This window comes from Staurois parvus, unplaced genomic scaffold (assembly GCF_062004578.1).
Source record: "Staurois parvus isolate SC_StPar_1 unplaced genomic scaffold, SC_StPar_1.0 ptg001918l, whole genome shotgun sequence".
NCBI classification, from domain to species: Eukaryota; Metazoa; Chordata; class Amphibia; order Anura; family Ranidae; genus Staurois; species Staurois parvus.
Window position 1 is genome coordinate 305,001 of NW_028319714.1, and position 12,500 is coordinate 317,500.

The 12,500-nt window shown below is 43.1% G+C and overlaps 6 non-coding genes across 6 annotated transcripts; all 6 read right to left on the reverse strand.

Annotated features, from left to right (window-relative positions):
* Positions 1-235: 235 nt before the first annotated feature.
* On the reverse strand, positions 236-307 carry TRNAP-AGG (transfer RNA proline (anticodon AGG)). Its single transcript has one exon. It is a non-coding gene; the product is annotated as a tRNA-Pro (tRNA).
* A 553-nt stretch (positions 308-860) lies between these two features.
* On the reverse strand, positions 861-932 carry TRNAP-UGG (transfer RNA proline (anticodon UGG)). The gene has a single exon. It is a non-coding gene; the product is annotated as a tRNA-Pro (tRNA).
* A 7,917-nt stretch (positions 933-8,849) lies between these two features.
* Positions 8,850-8,921, reverse strand: TRNAP-UGG (transfer RNA proline (anticodon UGG)). Its single transcript has one exon. It is a non-coding gene; the product is annotated as a tRNA-Pro (tRNA).
* A 143-nt stretch (positions 8,922-9,064) lies between these two features.
* On the reverse strand, positions 9,065-9,136 carry TRNAP-CGG (transfer RNA proline (anticodon CGG)). The gene has a single exon. It is a non-coding gene; the product is annotated as a tRNA-Pro (tRNA).
* A 436-nt stretch (positions 9,137-9,572) lies between these two features.
* On the reverse strand, positions 9,573-9,644 carry TRNAP-AGG (transfer RNA proline (anticodon AGG)). Its single transcript has one exon. It is a non-coding gene; the product is annotated as a tRNA-Pro (tRNA).
* A 2,543-nt stretch (positions 9,645-12,187) lies between these two features.
* On the reverse strand, positions 12,188-12,259 carry TRNAP-CGG (transfer RNA proline (anticodon CGG)). Its single transcript has one exon. It is a non-coding gene; the product is annotated as a tRNA-Pro (tRNA).
* Between the last annotated feature and the right edge of the window lie 241 nt (positions 12,260-12,500).

Sequence of the window (12,500 nt, forward strand, 5' to 3'; positions counted from 1 at the left end):
GTCTTGTAGCTTGGAGCTCCCATGCCCAAAGGGTTCTGCCTCTTTAGCCCCTAGACTAAAGAGGCAGAACCCAAGAGCCACATCTTGCCCATTTCACAGAAGTAGCCGTTGCACATTTTGGAAATGCAAGAGCCTTTAAGCACTCTTGGCTACCGCTAGCACAGTTGCTTGCATGGATTCAGCCACCATCTGAACAATTCCTCCCAATAGAATGCCAAGTTGTTTGCTAAACATAGGGCTCGTCCGGGATTTGAACCCGGGACCTCTCGCACCCTAAGCGAGAATCATACCCCTAGACCAACGAGCCTTGGATACACAAAAAGCTTTTTTTTTTTTTTTGAGTAGAACAAGTGCCTTTTGAGTGCCAAGGCTAAGTCCCCACTACAATACCATCTGCATATTTTGCTCAAAAAAATATCTTTTTTTATTGTCAAGAGCACTAGGAAACTTGGAGATGAGGTCAGCATGCATTTCTAAAGTCAAGACAAAGCAAATCCTTGGTCCCTGGGCATTGAATTGTAAGCTGATCCAACTTTTCTCACTGCTTTGAAAAATCTCAGCACTGAACGGGGCTCGTCAGCACCTGTTGCAGTTCATGTGGAAAGTGAACACGGAAGCACTAAGGGCTAAGCTATGGATGCAATTTCAGCTTTATGCCACTTCAATTGTAGGAAGTATGTTGAAAGAAGGCCACAAGCTCCATTTGAAGTACTTTGTCAAAGAAAGGTGAAAAGCATCTGGATGTAGCTCGAGCGACTGCCGTGAGAAGGGCTTACACGTTGACCGGTAGGTACGTGCAAGTTACGGTAAAACCATGTCTGTGCTGTTGAGTTCCAGAGGGATGAAAAAATTCACCTTGTGGGCTCGTCCGGGATTTGAACCCGGGGCCTCTCGCACCCAAAGCGAGAATCATACCCCTAGACCAACGAGCCGAGTGCTGTTGGCTGCATTTGGCTGTCTGCCCAGGCTAGGTTGAGCAGTAGACAAGGGCACTAGAAAAGTTCAAGCGCGCCATAAAAGAACCTTGGCTGCGACCAAGAAGGAAATGGGAACTCAGGCCATCTGCCTAAAGCTTGGGCTCGTCCGGGATTTGAACCCGGGACTTCTCGCACCCAAAGCGAGAATCATACGCCTAGACCAACGAGCCAGGAATGCCAGCTTTCTGGGAAATGTTTTTTTTTTTGTACAAAAAATAGCATTGTCCTCTAAAAAAGTCTTCTTCCTTTGATGAACCGAGTTTGCAGTCTTTGCCTTTCTTGAACTATCAAAGATTTCAAAAGCAAAGAAGAAACTTTGTCGGGGAAACATCACCTCCTTTCCTGCGGTAGGCTCTGGAGACTGCCTCATGGTCTTGTAGCTTGGAGCTCCCATGCCCAAAAGGTTCTGCCTCTTTAGCCCCTAGACTAAAGAGGCAGAACCCCAGAGCCACATCTTGCCCATTTCACAGAAGTAGCCGTTGCACATTTTGGAAATGCAAGAGCCTTTAAGCACTCTTGGCTACCGCTAGCACAGTTGCTTGCATGGATTCAGCCACCATCTGAACAATTCCTCCCAATAGAATGCCGAGTTGTTTGCTAAACATAGGGCTCGTCTGGGATTTGAACCCCGGACCTCTTGCACCCTAAGCGAGAATCATACCCCTAGACCAGGGGTCTGCAACTTTTAAGACATAAAGAGCCACTTGGACCCGTTTCCGAAGGGAAAAAAAAGACTGGGAGCCGCAAAACCATTGCAACATTTAAAACAAATCCGACACTGCATATATTGTTTCTTACCTTAATGCTATATACAGGATCGTGCAGTTAGCTTCATCCCCCATATAGTAATTCATCCCCCATAGTAATTCATCCCCCATATAGTAATTCATCCCCCCTATAGTAATTCATCCCCCATATAGTAATTCATCCCCTCTATAGTAATTCATCCCCTCTATAGTAATTCATCCTCCATAGTAATTCATCCCCCATATAGTAATTCATCCTCCATATAGTAATTCATCCCCCATATAGTAATTCATCCTCCATGTAGTAATTCATCCCCCATATAGTAATTCATCCCCCATATAGTAATTCATCCTCCATATAGTAATTCATCCCCCATATAGTAATTCATCCTCCATAGTAATTCATCCCCCATATAGTAATTCATCCTCCATATAGTAATTCATCCTCCATATAGTAATTCATCCTCCATAGTAATTCATCCCCCATATAGTAATTCATCCTCCATATAGTAATTCATCCTCCATATAGTAATTCATCCTCCATAGTAATTCATCCCCCATATAGTAATTCATCCTCCATAGTAATTCATCCCCCATAGTAATTCATCCCCCATATAGTAATTCATCCTCCATAGTAATTCATCCCCCATAGTAATTAATCCTCCATTTAATAATTCATCCCCCCTATAGTAATTAATTCCCCATATTGTCTCAATTCACTTACCTTTGCTCCGCGCGTTCCTCTCGCTGTGTTCCCGCGCTGTGTTCCGGTCTTTTTTTTTATAATTCAAATATTTATTAATTTTCCATTTCAATTACATTTCATCATCACAATATAAATATATATATATATATAAAATATATTCTATAATATTATATTAACCAACATTTCTACTTTATATACTCTATGCAACCTTTTCCCCCCTTCTCCACCCCCCACCCTATGTCCCCTCTGCCTATTCTATCTTTTCTCTACGTCTTCTTATATCAGCAAGTGGAATTTTTCTGTTGTTATCTTTATTCTTTCCTACACCTCATATATAATCTGGCTTTTTCCCAGTTCTCCCATTTCCCATGATAAACCTCCATCTTATCTTCTTGGGTATGGCACAGCCTTTCCATCTTTTTAATCTGCTCAACTCTTTCAATCCAGTCCTCTTCCTTTGGTGCCTCTATTTGCCTCCAGAACTTGGGTATCAGGGCTTTTGCAGCATTTATATAGTTCCATATCCCTGATTTTTTATATTTATTTACCGTTATATCCGTGATGTGCAAAATACATACTTCTGGATCTAGATTTATATCTATTTCTGTCAATTTTCTTATTAAGTGGATTATTGTTGTCCAGAATATCTGGATTTTTGGGCATCCCCACCATATATGGTATATTGTGCCTATTTCTCCACATCCCCTCCAACACAGCGGTGTGCTCTCTCCACACATCTTATTTTCTACTACTGGTGAAATGTGCCATCTTGTCAAACACTTATAGTTCATTTCTACTTCTCTCATAGAGACATTTTCGTGAGTTAATCTATACATTCTCCTCTGCTTTTCCTCATCTATCACAACTCCCATATCCATTTCCCATTTTGTTAAATATGTTGGTTTCGTGTTTGTGTCTAGTTCAGTGAGTATTTTATAAATTCTAGCAATCCCGTGTTTCCCATCACCTTGTGTTCCCAATGTCTTTTCAAACAAGTTCCAATTGTCTCTTGTCCTTAAAGGTCTTGGCAAACTTCCGACAAAACACCTCAATTGGAAATACCGCCATTCGTCTAATTTAGTGAAAATCTCTCCCTCTTTTTTTTTCAATTCGCCATATGCTCCTATTTCATCTCCCACCAAGATGTCTCCTAATTGCACCTTATCTTTTTTAAACCACTTCCCTCCTATTTCTTCTCTACCTGGGGGGAAAAACTCTGTATTTTTTAGTGGAATCAGTGTAGAATTAAAGGTCCATTTCATACTTCTGTGTAAGTTATCCCAAATCTTTAAAACATTCAAAGTGTATGTATTTACATTGTCATTTAAACCCCTATACTGTGTTGGTACCCATATCATTCTTCCCAAGTCTGTTCCGCTGAGTTCATTCTCTATTCTCACCCAGCTTTTTTTATTATTAAATATCCAATCTATGGTTCTTGCCAGTATTACCGCTTTGTAATATCTTTTAAAGTCTGGGAGCCCTAAACCCCCTCTTTCTTTCCTCCTACTTAGCAGTTCGTATGACAGTCTTGGTTTTTTATTCCTCCATATGTATCTTGTTATCAATTTCTTAATTATTTTAAAGAAAATCTCTGGGAGTTTAATTGGGATCATTTGATATCTATATATGATTTTTGGTACTATTACCATTTTTACCAGATTAATACGGCCCATCCATGTCGGGGTTCCTCCCTCCAATCTTTTTAATTCATCTCTAATCTCATTTATCAGTGTAATATAGTTTAGTTTATATAGATGTTTATGTGAGGCTGTGAGTTTTACTCCTAGATATTTTATATCTCTATCTTTCCATTTAAAGGGAAATTCTTTTTGTATCCTTTCTTTTTCGTTTTTTAAGATGTTTATATTTAGAATCTCCGTTTTTGTTGGATTTATCTTTAAATTTGATAGTTCTCCGTACTCCTTTAGTGACTTCATTAAGTTTGGAAGTGTTATCCTGGGGTTTCCTACATAGAACAACAAGTCGTCTGCAAAAGCAGCAACTTTATGTTCCGTATCTCCTATTCGGATTCCCTTTACGTCTCTATTCAGTCTTATTGTTGATAGTAGAGGTTCTAGAGATATAACATACAGCAATGGGGATAATGGGCATCCCTGTCTTGTTCCGTTTGACATCTCAATGGGTTCTGACCTCTCCCCATTTACCCCAATGACCACCGAGGGGTATCTGTACAGCTTTCCTATCCATTCTCTCATCCTAGGCCCGATTCCCAAAGCTTCCAGAGTGTCCATCATGAATCTCCAATTTACCCTATCAAACGCTTTTTCAGCATCTATAGACAGTAGTACCGCCGGTTCTTTTCCCTTTTTACTCTTTTGGATTAGCATCAATGATCGTACCCCATTATCTTTTCCTTCCCTCCCTGGAACAAAGCCCACCTGATCCTCATGTATCCATCCAGGCATTAGCTCTTTCAATCTGTTTGCTAGGACCTTTGCGTACAACTTAGTGTCTGTGTTCAGTAGTGAAATAGGTCTATAGCTAGAACACTGAGAGGGATCTTTTCCCTCTTTCTGAATGAGCACGAGTTGGGCTTGTAATGATTCTCTTCTTACTTCCATCTCTCCACCTAGTGCATTCATGTAGTTTTTGAGTTTTGGTACTAAGATTTCACTGAATTTTTTATAGTATCTCACTGTATAACCATCTGGGCCTGGGCTTTTCCCCGACACTGTCCCCTTTAATGCTAGTTTTATTTCTTCCTGTGAGATATCTGCGTCTAGGGAGTTTAGTTGGTCCTCATTTAATTTTAATAACCTAGCCATTTCCAAATATTTCTTTCTTTTCTGGTTTTTCTCACTGTCTATAGTTTCTGAACTTTCCGAGGGGCTTATATTGTACAGTTTCCTGTAATATTCTATGAAGGCTTTGGTGATATCTTTATTTGAGTGTTTCATGTTTCCTTTAGCATCTTTTATTTTTTCTATATAATTTCTATTTTTCTTTTTCCTCAGGGCTCTCATCAGATACTTTCCAGGTCTTTCTCCCCATCTATATCTCTCACTTAGAACTCTATTATATACTTTTCTCCTCTCCTCTTCTATCATTTCTTTCAGTTCTTCCTTCTGTTTTTTTAACTTCAGCTCTATTTCTTTTGTTATTCTATTCTTATGTATTTGTTCTAATTTATCTATTTCTTCTAAGAGCTCATTCATTTTCTCCCTTCTTTCTTTTTTCTTTCTAGCCCCAATCGCCATTAATATTCCTCTTATATAAGCTTTGTGAGCCTCCCACACTGTGGCTGTTGACACCTCCCCTGTCTCATTCTCCTTAAAAAAGCGTTCGATCTCCTCCCCTATTTTCTGAGCTATTTCCCTTTCCACTAAAAGTGTCTCATTCAATTTCCATCCCAGCCCTCCGCTTTTCCTTCTCCCCCATTCCATTTTCATAGTAACTGGAGCGTGGTCTGATAAAGTTATTGTCTCTATATCTACCTGGGTCAGATGGTCGATTAATTGATGTTCTATTAATATATAATCTAATCTTGAATATCTCTTGTGCATATTTGAGAAAAAAGTATAATCTCTATCTTGTGTGTGTGTAATTCTCCAGGCATCTATCAGTTGACTTATGTGTAATTCTTTTTTCAATAATTTCAGGGCCTTATTTCCTTCTGTCTTTATATGGGAGGTGGCATCCCTTTGTGGGTCCATACAGAAGTTAAAATCCCCTGCCAGGATCAAACGTCCTTTTTTAAAGTCCATCAACTTCCTCAACACCTTTTTCAGATACTCCTCCGGTTTTTTATTAGGGCAGTAGATGTTGGCCAGTGTACACTCGATCTCCTGTAACTTGCCCCTTAAGAACAAAAATCTCCCATCTGGGTCTGTTTTTCTATCTTCCAACTCAAACCTAACGTTCTTTGCCAGGCCTATTGCTACCCCTTTTGCTCTTTTAACCGGGGAATCTGCATAGTACCATGTTGGGTATTTTTTAGACCTCAGTCTAACATTTGAGCTTATCTCAAGATGTGTCTCCTGTAAAAATATCACTGAGGCTTCTCTATGATGTAATTCTTTAAATAATCTATATCTTTTCCCGGGACAGTTCAACCCATTTATGTTATATGTTATAAACTGAATCTCTTCCATCTTCCTTAAATTTCCTCTTTTCTCCTCCATCTATATTTTTTATTTCTCTCTCCTTCTCCCTTCTCACTTGTTTTTATATCATCTTTTATTTTGCAGAGAAAACAACCTCCCTCTCCCATTTCCCACCCTGCCAACCTTCCAACCCCCTCCCTCCCCCCTCCCCTCCTCCCTCTTTTTAGGCCTAACATTTGCCTACTAATCATTTATGGATTAAAAAATCCACCTTTGATTTGATCCTTGGGCTAAAACTCCGTCCATGGACGACTTTCCCCTTGACTAACCTCCCCATAACCTCCCAAGCCCCACCTGGATATTATCACTGGCAGAAAAATAGAGAGAGAAGAAAAATGAAAAAAAAACGAAAAAAATCCATAACGAAGGCAATAGAGTGGGGGTAGGTGGCGAGAGGAGAAGAAAGGGGTTAAAAAAAAAAAAAAAAAAAAAACACCTCTCTCCTCCTCCAGATCTGCTCTGAGGTCTTTCTGGGGTTGCGTTTCCTTGGGATGTATATTTTTTAATTGTGCCAGTCTGGGACCCTTTAAGCCCACTTCCTTTTACATTTTTGTTTTTCATATTTCTCTGTGGCACTTATCCTTCTTATAGTCCTTTATAAGTTTATGGGTAGGGCGGGATATTATTTCTTAAAACTTTCAAGTCTCTGCTCTGTCCCCCTGCTGGTTTTTCTCCTTCTCTTCTCCTCCTCCTCCTCCTTCCCCCCTCTCCCCCTCCTTCTCCCCGAGCCTCTCCTCTTCTCTCTGCGTGTCTCTTCCACCTTTTATACAGACTCTAGGGGTCCCCCGTTCTTATATACACTTTTTAGAGGTCAGCATGATAGATCTTCAAAAGTGCAATTCATAAGTGTCACTCACCCTCCTCCTATGTCTTCTTCCAGTGAGTGCCTTTTCGGTCGATTCCTCTGAGGGTCTGTTCATGGGGGGGAACTCCCCAGGGTCTCTTCAGACTCCTTGTCCAGGTTTCAATAGTTCTCCTTTCCCGTATTTTTAGGCTCCAGGGTTACTAGGGGGATAGGGGGAGAGTGGGAGAGTGTGTCGGTCCCCGGCAAACAGGTCAGCGCTGCTCTCTCTCCACAAAACGCCGGCCGGCCGGCTTCCCGGTCTCCCAGAGGTGCTTTGCGGCCGGTCACGTGATCGCGCCGGCCCCTCTCGTCTCCCAGCGTCCAGGGACTCTCTCTTCAACAATCGCCCGCCGCTCCTCTCTTTTCCCTCACCCACATCAGTCTCTCCTCCGCCGGGAGCCGTCAGACCAGGTAAGTCCCCCACCGCAAGGCTCTAACATGTTCCAGGGGATAAGCTGGGAGGCCTGGGGAGGTCAGACACCGGAGCTCCGTCCACGAGCTCCTACACTGCCGCCATGTTCAGGCTCCGCCCTCAAAGCTCCTGTGTTCCGGTCTTCAGGGCGGACTGTGAGAGGAGTTCGTCACGCTGCCCCGCCTACATCCTGGCTGCCCCGCCTACATCCTGACAGCTAATGTTCCACGCTCCGCGGGCCGGATTAAAAGAGTCCTGACTTTTGAGGCGGCCGCCCGAGAGGAGGGAGGGGAGCGGGCGCCCGGCACACAGAAGAGCCGCATGTGGCTTGCGATCCGCGGCTTGCCGACCACTGAAACCCTATTGCCTGTCACCTGGTGGGCAGTGTGCTCCGGAGCCGCAGCAAAGATGAAAAAGAGCCGCATGCGGCTCTGGAGCCGCGGGTTGCCGACACCCACCCTAGACCAACGAGCCTTGGATACACAAAAAGCTTTTTTTTTTTTTTTTTTTTTTTTTGAGTAGAACAAGTGCCTTTTGAGTGCCAAGGCTAAGTCCCCACTACAATACCATCTGCATATTTTGCTCAAAAAAATATCTTTTTTTATTGTCAAGAGCACTAGGAAACTTGGAGACGAGGTCAGCATGCATTTCTAAAGTCAAGACAAAGCAAATCCTTGGTCCCTGGGCATTGAATTGTAAGCTGATCCAACTTTTCACACTGCTTTGAAAAATCTCAGCACTGAACGGGGCTCGTCAGCACCTGTTGCAGTTCATGTGGAAAGTGAACACGGAAGCACTAAGGGCTAAGCTATGGATGCAATTTCAGCTTTATGCCACTTCAATTGTAGGAAGTATGTTGAAAGAAGGCCACAAGCTCCATTTGAAGTACTTTGTCAAAGAAAGGTGAAAAGCATCTGGATGTAGCTCGAGCGACTGCCGTGAGAAGGGCTTACACGTTGACCGGTAGGTACGTGCAAGTTACGGTAAAACCATGTCTGTGCTGTTGAGTTCCAGAGGGATGAAAAAATTCACCTTGTGGGCTCGTCCGGGATTTGAACCCGGGACCTCTCGCACCCAAAGCGAGAATCATACCCCTAGACCAACGAGCCGAGTGCTGTTGGCTGCCTTTGGCTGTCTGCCCAGGCTAGGTTGAGCAGTAGACAAGGGCACTAGAAAAGTTCAAGCGCGCCATAAAAGAACCTTGGCTGCGACCAAGAAGGAAATGGGAACTCAGGCCATCTGCCTAAAGCTTGGGCTCGTCCGGGATTTGAACCCGGGACCTCTCGCACCCGAAGCGAGAATCATACGCCTAGACCAACGAGCCAGGAATGCCAGCTTTCTGGGAAATGTTTTTTTTTTTGTACAAAAAATAGCATTGTCCTCTAAAAAAGTCTTCTTCCTTTGATGAACCGAGTTTGCAGTCTTTGCCTTTCTTGAACTATCAAAGATTTCAAAAGCAAAGAAGAAACTTTGTCGGGGAAACATCACCTCCTTTCCTGCGGTAGGCTCTGGAGACTGCCTCATGGTCTTGTAGCTTGGAGCTCCCATGCCCAAAGGGTTCTGCCTCTTTAGCCCCTAGACTAAAGAGGCAGAACCCCAGAGCCACATCTTGCCCATTTCACAGAAGTAGCCGTTGCACATTTTGGAAATGCAAGAGCCTTTAAGCACTCTTGGCTACCGCTAGCACAGTTGCTTGCATGGATTCAGCCACCATCTGAACAATTCCTCCCAATAGAATGCCGAGTTGTTTGCTAAACATAGGGCTCGTCCGGGATTTGAACCCGGGACCTCTCGCACCCTAAGCGAGAATCATACCCCTAGACCAACGAGCCTTGGATACACAAAAAGTTTTTTTTTTTTTTTTTTTGAGTAGAACAAGTGCCTTTTGAGTGCCAAGGCTAAGTCCCCACTACAATACCATCTGCATATTTTGCTCAAAAAAATATCTTTTTTTATTGTCAAGAGCACTAGGAAACTTGGAGACGAGGTCAGCATGCATTTCTAAAGTCAAGACAAAGCAAATCCTTGGTCCCTGGGCATTGAATTGTAAGCTGATCCAACTTTTCTCACTGCTTTGAAAAATCTCAGCACTGAACGGGGCTCGTCAGCACCTGTTGCAGTTCATGTGGAAAGTGAACACGGAAGCACTAAGGGCTAAGCTATGGATGCAATTTCAGCTTTATGCCACTTCAATTGTAGGAAGTATGTTGAAAGAAGGCCACAAGCTCCATTTGAAGTACTTTGTCAAAGAAAGGTGAAAAGCATCTGGATGTAGCTCGAGCGACTGCCGTGAGAAGGGCTTACACGTTGACCGGTAGGTACGTGCAAGTTACGGTAAAACCATGTCTGTGCTGTTGAGTTCCAGAGGGATGAAAAAATTCACCTTGTGGGCTCGTCCGGGATTTGAACCCGGGGCCTCTCGCACCCAAAGCGAGAATCATACCCCTAGACCAGTGGTCGGCAAGCCGCGGCTCGCGAGCCACATGCGGCTCTTTACCCAGTCTAATGCGGCTCTTCTGTGTGCCGGGCGCCTGCTCCCCTCCCTCCTCTCGGTCGGCCGCTCCCCTGCCTCCTCTCGGTTGGCAGCCCCAAAAGTCCGCGCGGACCTTTTAATCCGGCCTGCGGATGTGGCTGTCAGGATGTGTGTAGGCGGGGCAGCGTGCCGAACGTGAGGGGAGGGGAGCTAGGCTCCTCTCACAGTCCGCCCTGAAGACCCGAACGGCGCGGGAAGACAGCGAGAGGAACGCAAAAGGTAAGTGAATTGACACGGGGGACTTGGCTTACTAGAAGGGGGGGGGGGAATAGTACTGTGGGGGATGAAATACTATATGAGGGATGAATTACTTTATGAGGGATGAAATACTATATGGGGGGATGAAATACTATATGAGGGATGAAATACTATATGAGGGATGAATTACTATATGAGGGATGAAATACTATATGAGGGATGAAATACTATATGGGGGATGAATTACTATATGAGGGATGAATTACTTTATGAGGGATGAAATACTATATGGGGGGATGAAATACTATATGAGGGATGAAATACTATATGAGGGATGAATTACTATATGAGGGATGAAATACTATATGGGGGGATGAAATACTATATGGGGGGATGAAATACTATATGGGGGGATGAAATACTATATGAGGGATGAAATACTATATGAGGGATGAAATACTATATGAGGGATGAATTACTATATGAGGGATGAAATACTATATGGGGGGATGAAATACTATATGGGGGGATGAAATACTATATGGGGGGATGAAATACTATATGAGGGATGAAATACTATATGAGGGATGAATTACTATATGAGGGATGAAATACTATATGGGGGGATGAAATACTATATGGGGGGATGAAATACTATATGGGGGGATGAAATACTATATGGGGGGATGAAATACTATATGGGGAGATGAAATACTATATGAGGGATGAATTACTATATGAGGGATGAAATACTATATGGGGGGATGAAATACTATATGGGGGGATGAAATACTATATGAGGGATGAATTACTATATGAGGGATGAAATACTATATGGGGGGATGAAATACTATATGAGGGATGAATTACTATATGAGGGATGAAATACTATATGGGGGGATGAAATACTATATGAGGGATGAAATACTATATGGGGGGATGAAATACTATATGAGGGATGAAATACTATATGGGGGGATGAAATACTATATGAGGGATGAAATACTATATGAGGGATGAATTACTATATGGGGGATGAAATACTATATGAGGGATGAAATACTATATGAGGGATGAAATACTATATGGGGGATGAAATACTATATGGGGGATGAAATACTATACGGGGGATGAAATACTATACGAGGGATGAAATACTATACGGGGGATGAATTGCTATGGGGGATGAATTACTATATGGGGGATGAATTACTATGGGGGATGAATTACTATATGGGGGATGAATTACTATATGGGGGATGAATTACTATGGGGGATGAATTACTATGGGGGATGAATTACACTATGGGGGATGAATTACACTATGGGGGATGAATTACTATATGGGGGATGAATTACTATGGGGGATGAATTACTATATGGGAGATGTATTTTCAGTTTTAAAAATGTGGCTCTCAAAATAAATTTCAATCATGGTTTTGGCGAGATTTGGCTCAGTTGAAAAAAAAGGTTGCCCACCACTGCCCTAGACCAACGAGCCGAGTGCTGTTGGCTGCCTTTGGCTGTCTGCCCAGGCTAGGTTGAGCAGTAGACAAGGGCACTAGAAAAGTTCAAGCGCGCCATAAAAGAACCTTGGCTGCGACCAAGAAGGAAATGGGAACTCAGGCCATCTGCCTAAAGCTTGGGCTCGTCCGGGATTTGAACCCGGGACCTCTCGCACCCGAAGCGAGAATCATACGCCTAGACCAACGAGCCAGGAATGCCAGTTTTCTGGGAAATGTTTTTTTTTTTGTACAAAAAATAGCATTGTCCTCTAAAAAAGTCTTCTTCCTTTGATGAACCGAGTTTGCAGTCTTTGCCTTTCTTGAACTATCAAAGATTTCAAAAGCAAAGAAGAAACTTTGTCGGGGAAACATCACCTCCTTTCCTGCGGTAGGCTCTGGAGACTGCCTCATGGTCTTGTAGCTTGGAGCTCCCATGCCCAAAGGGTTCTGCC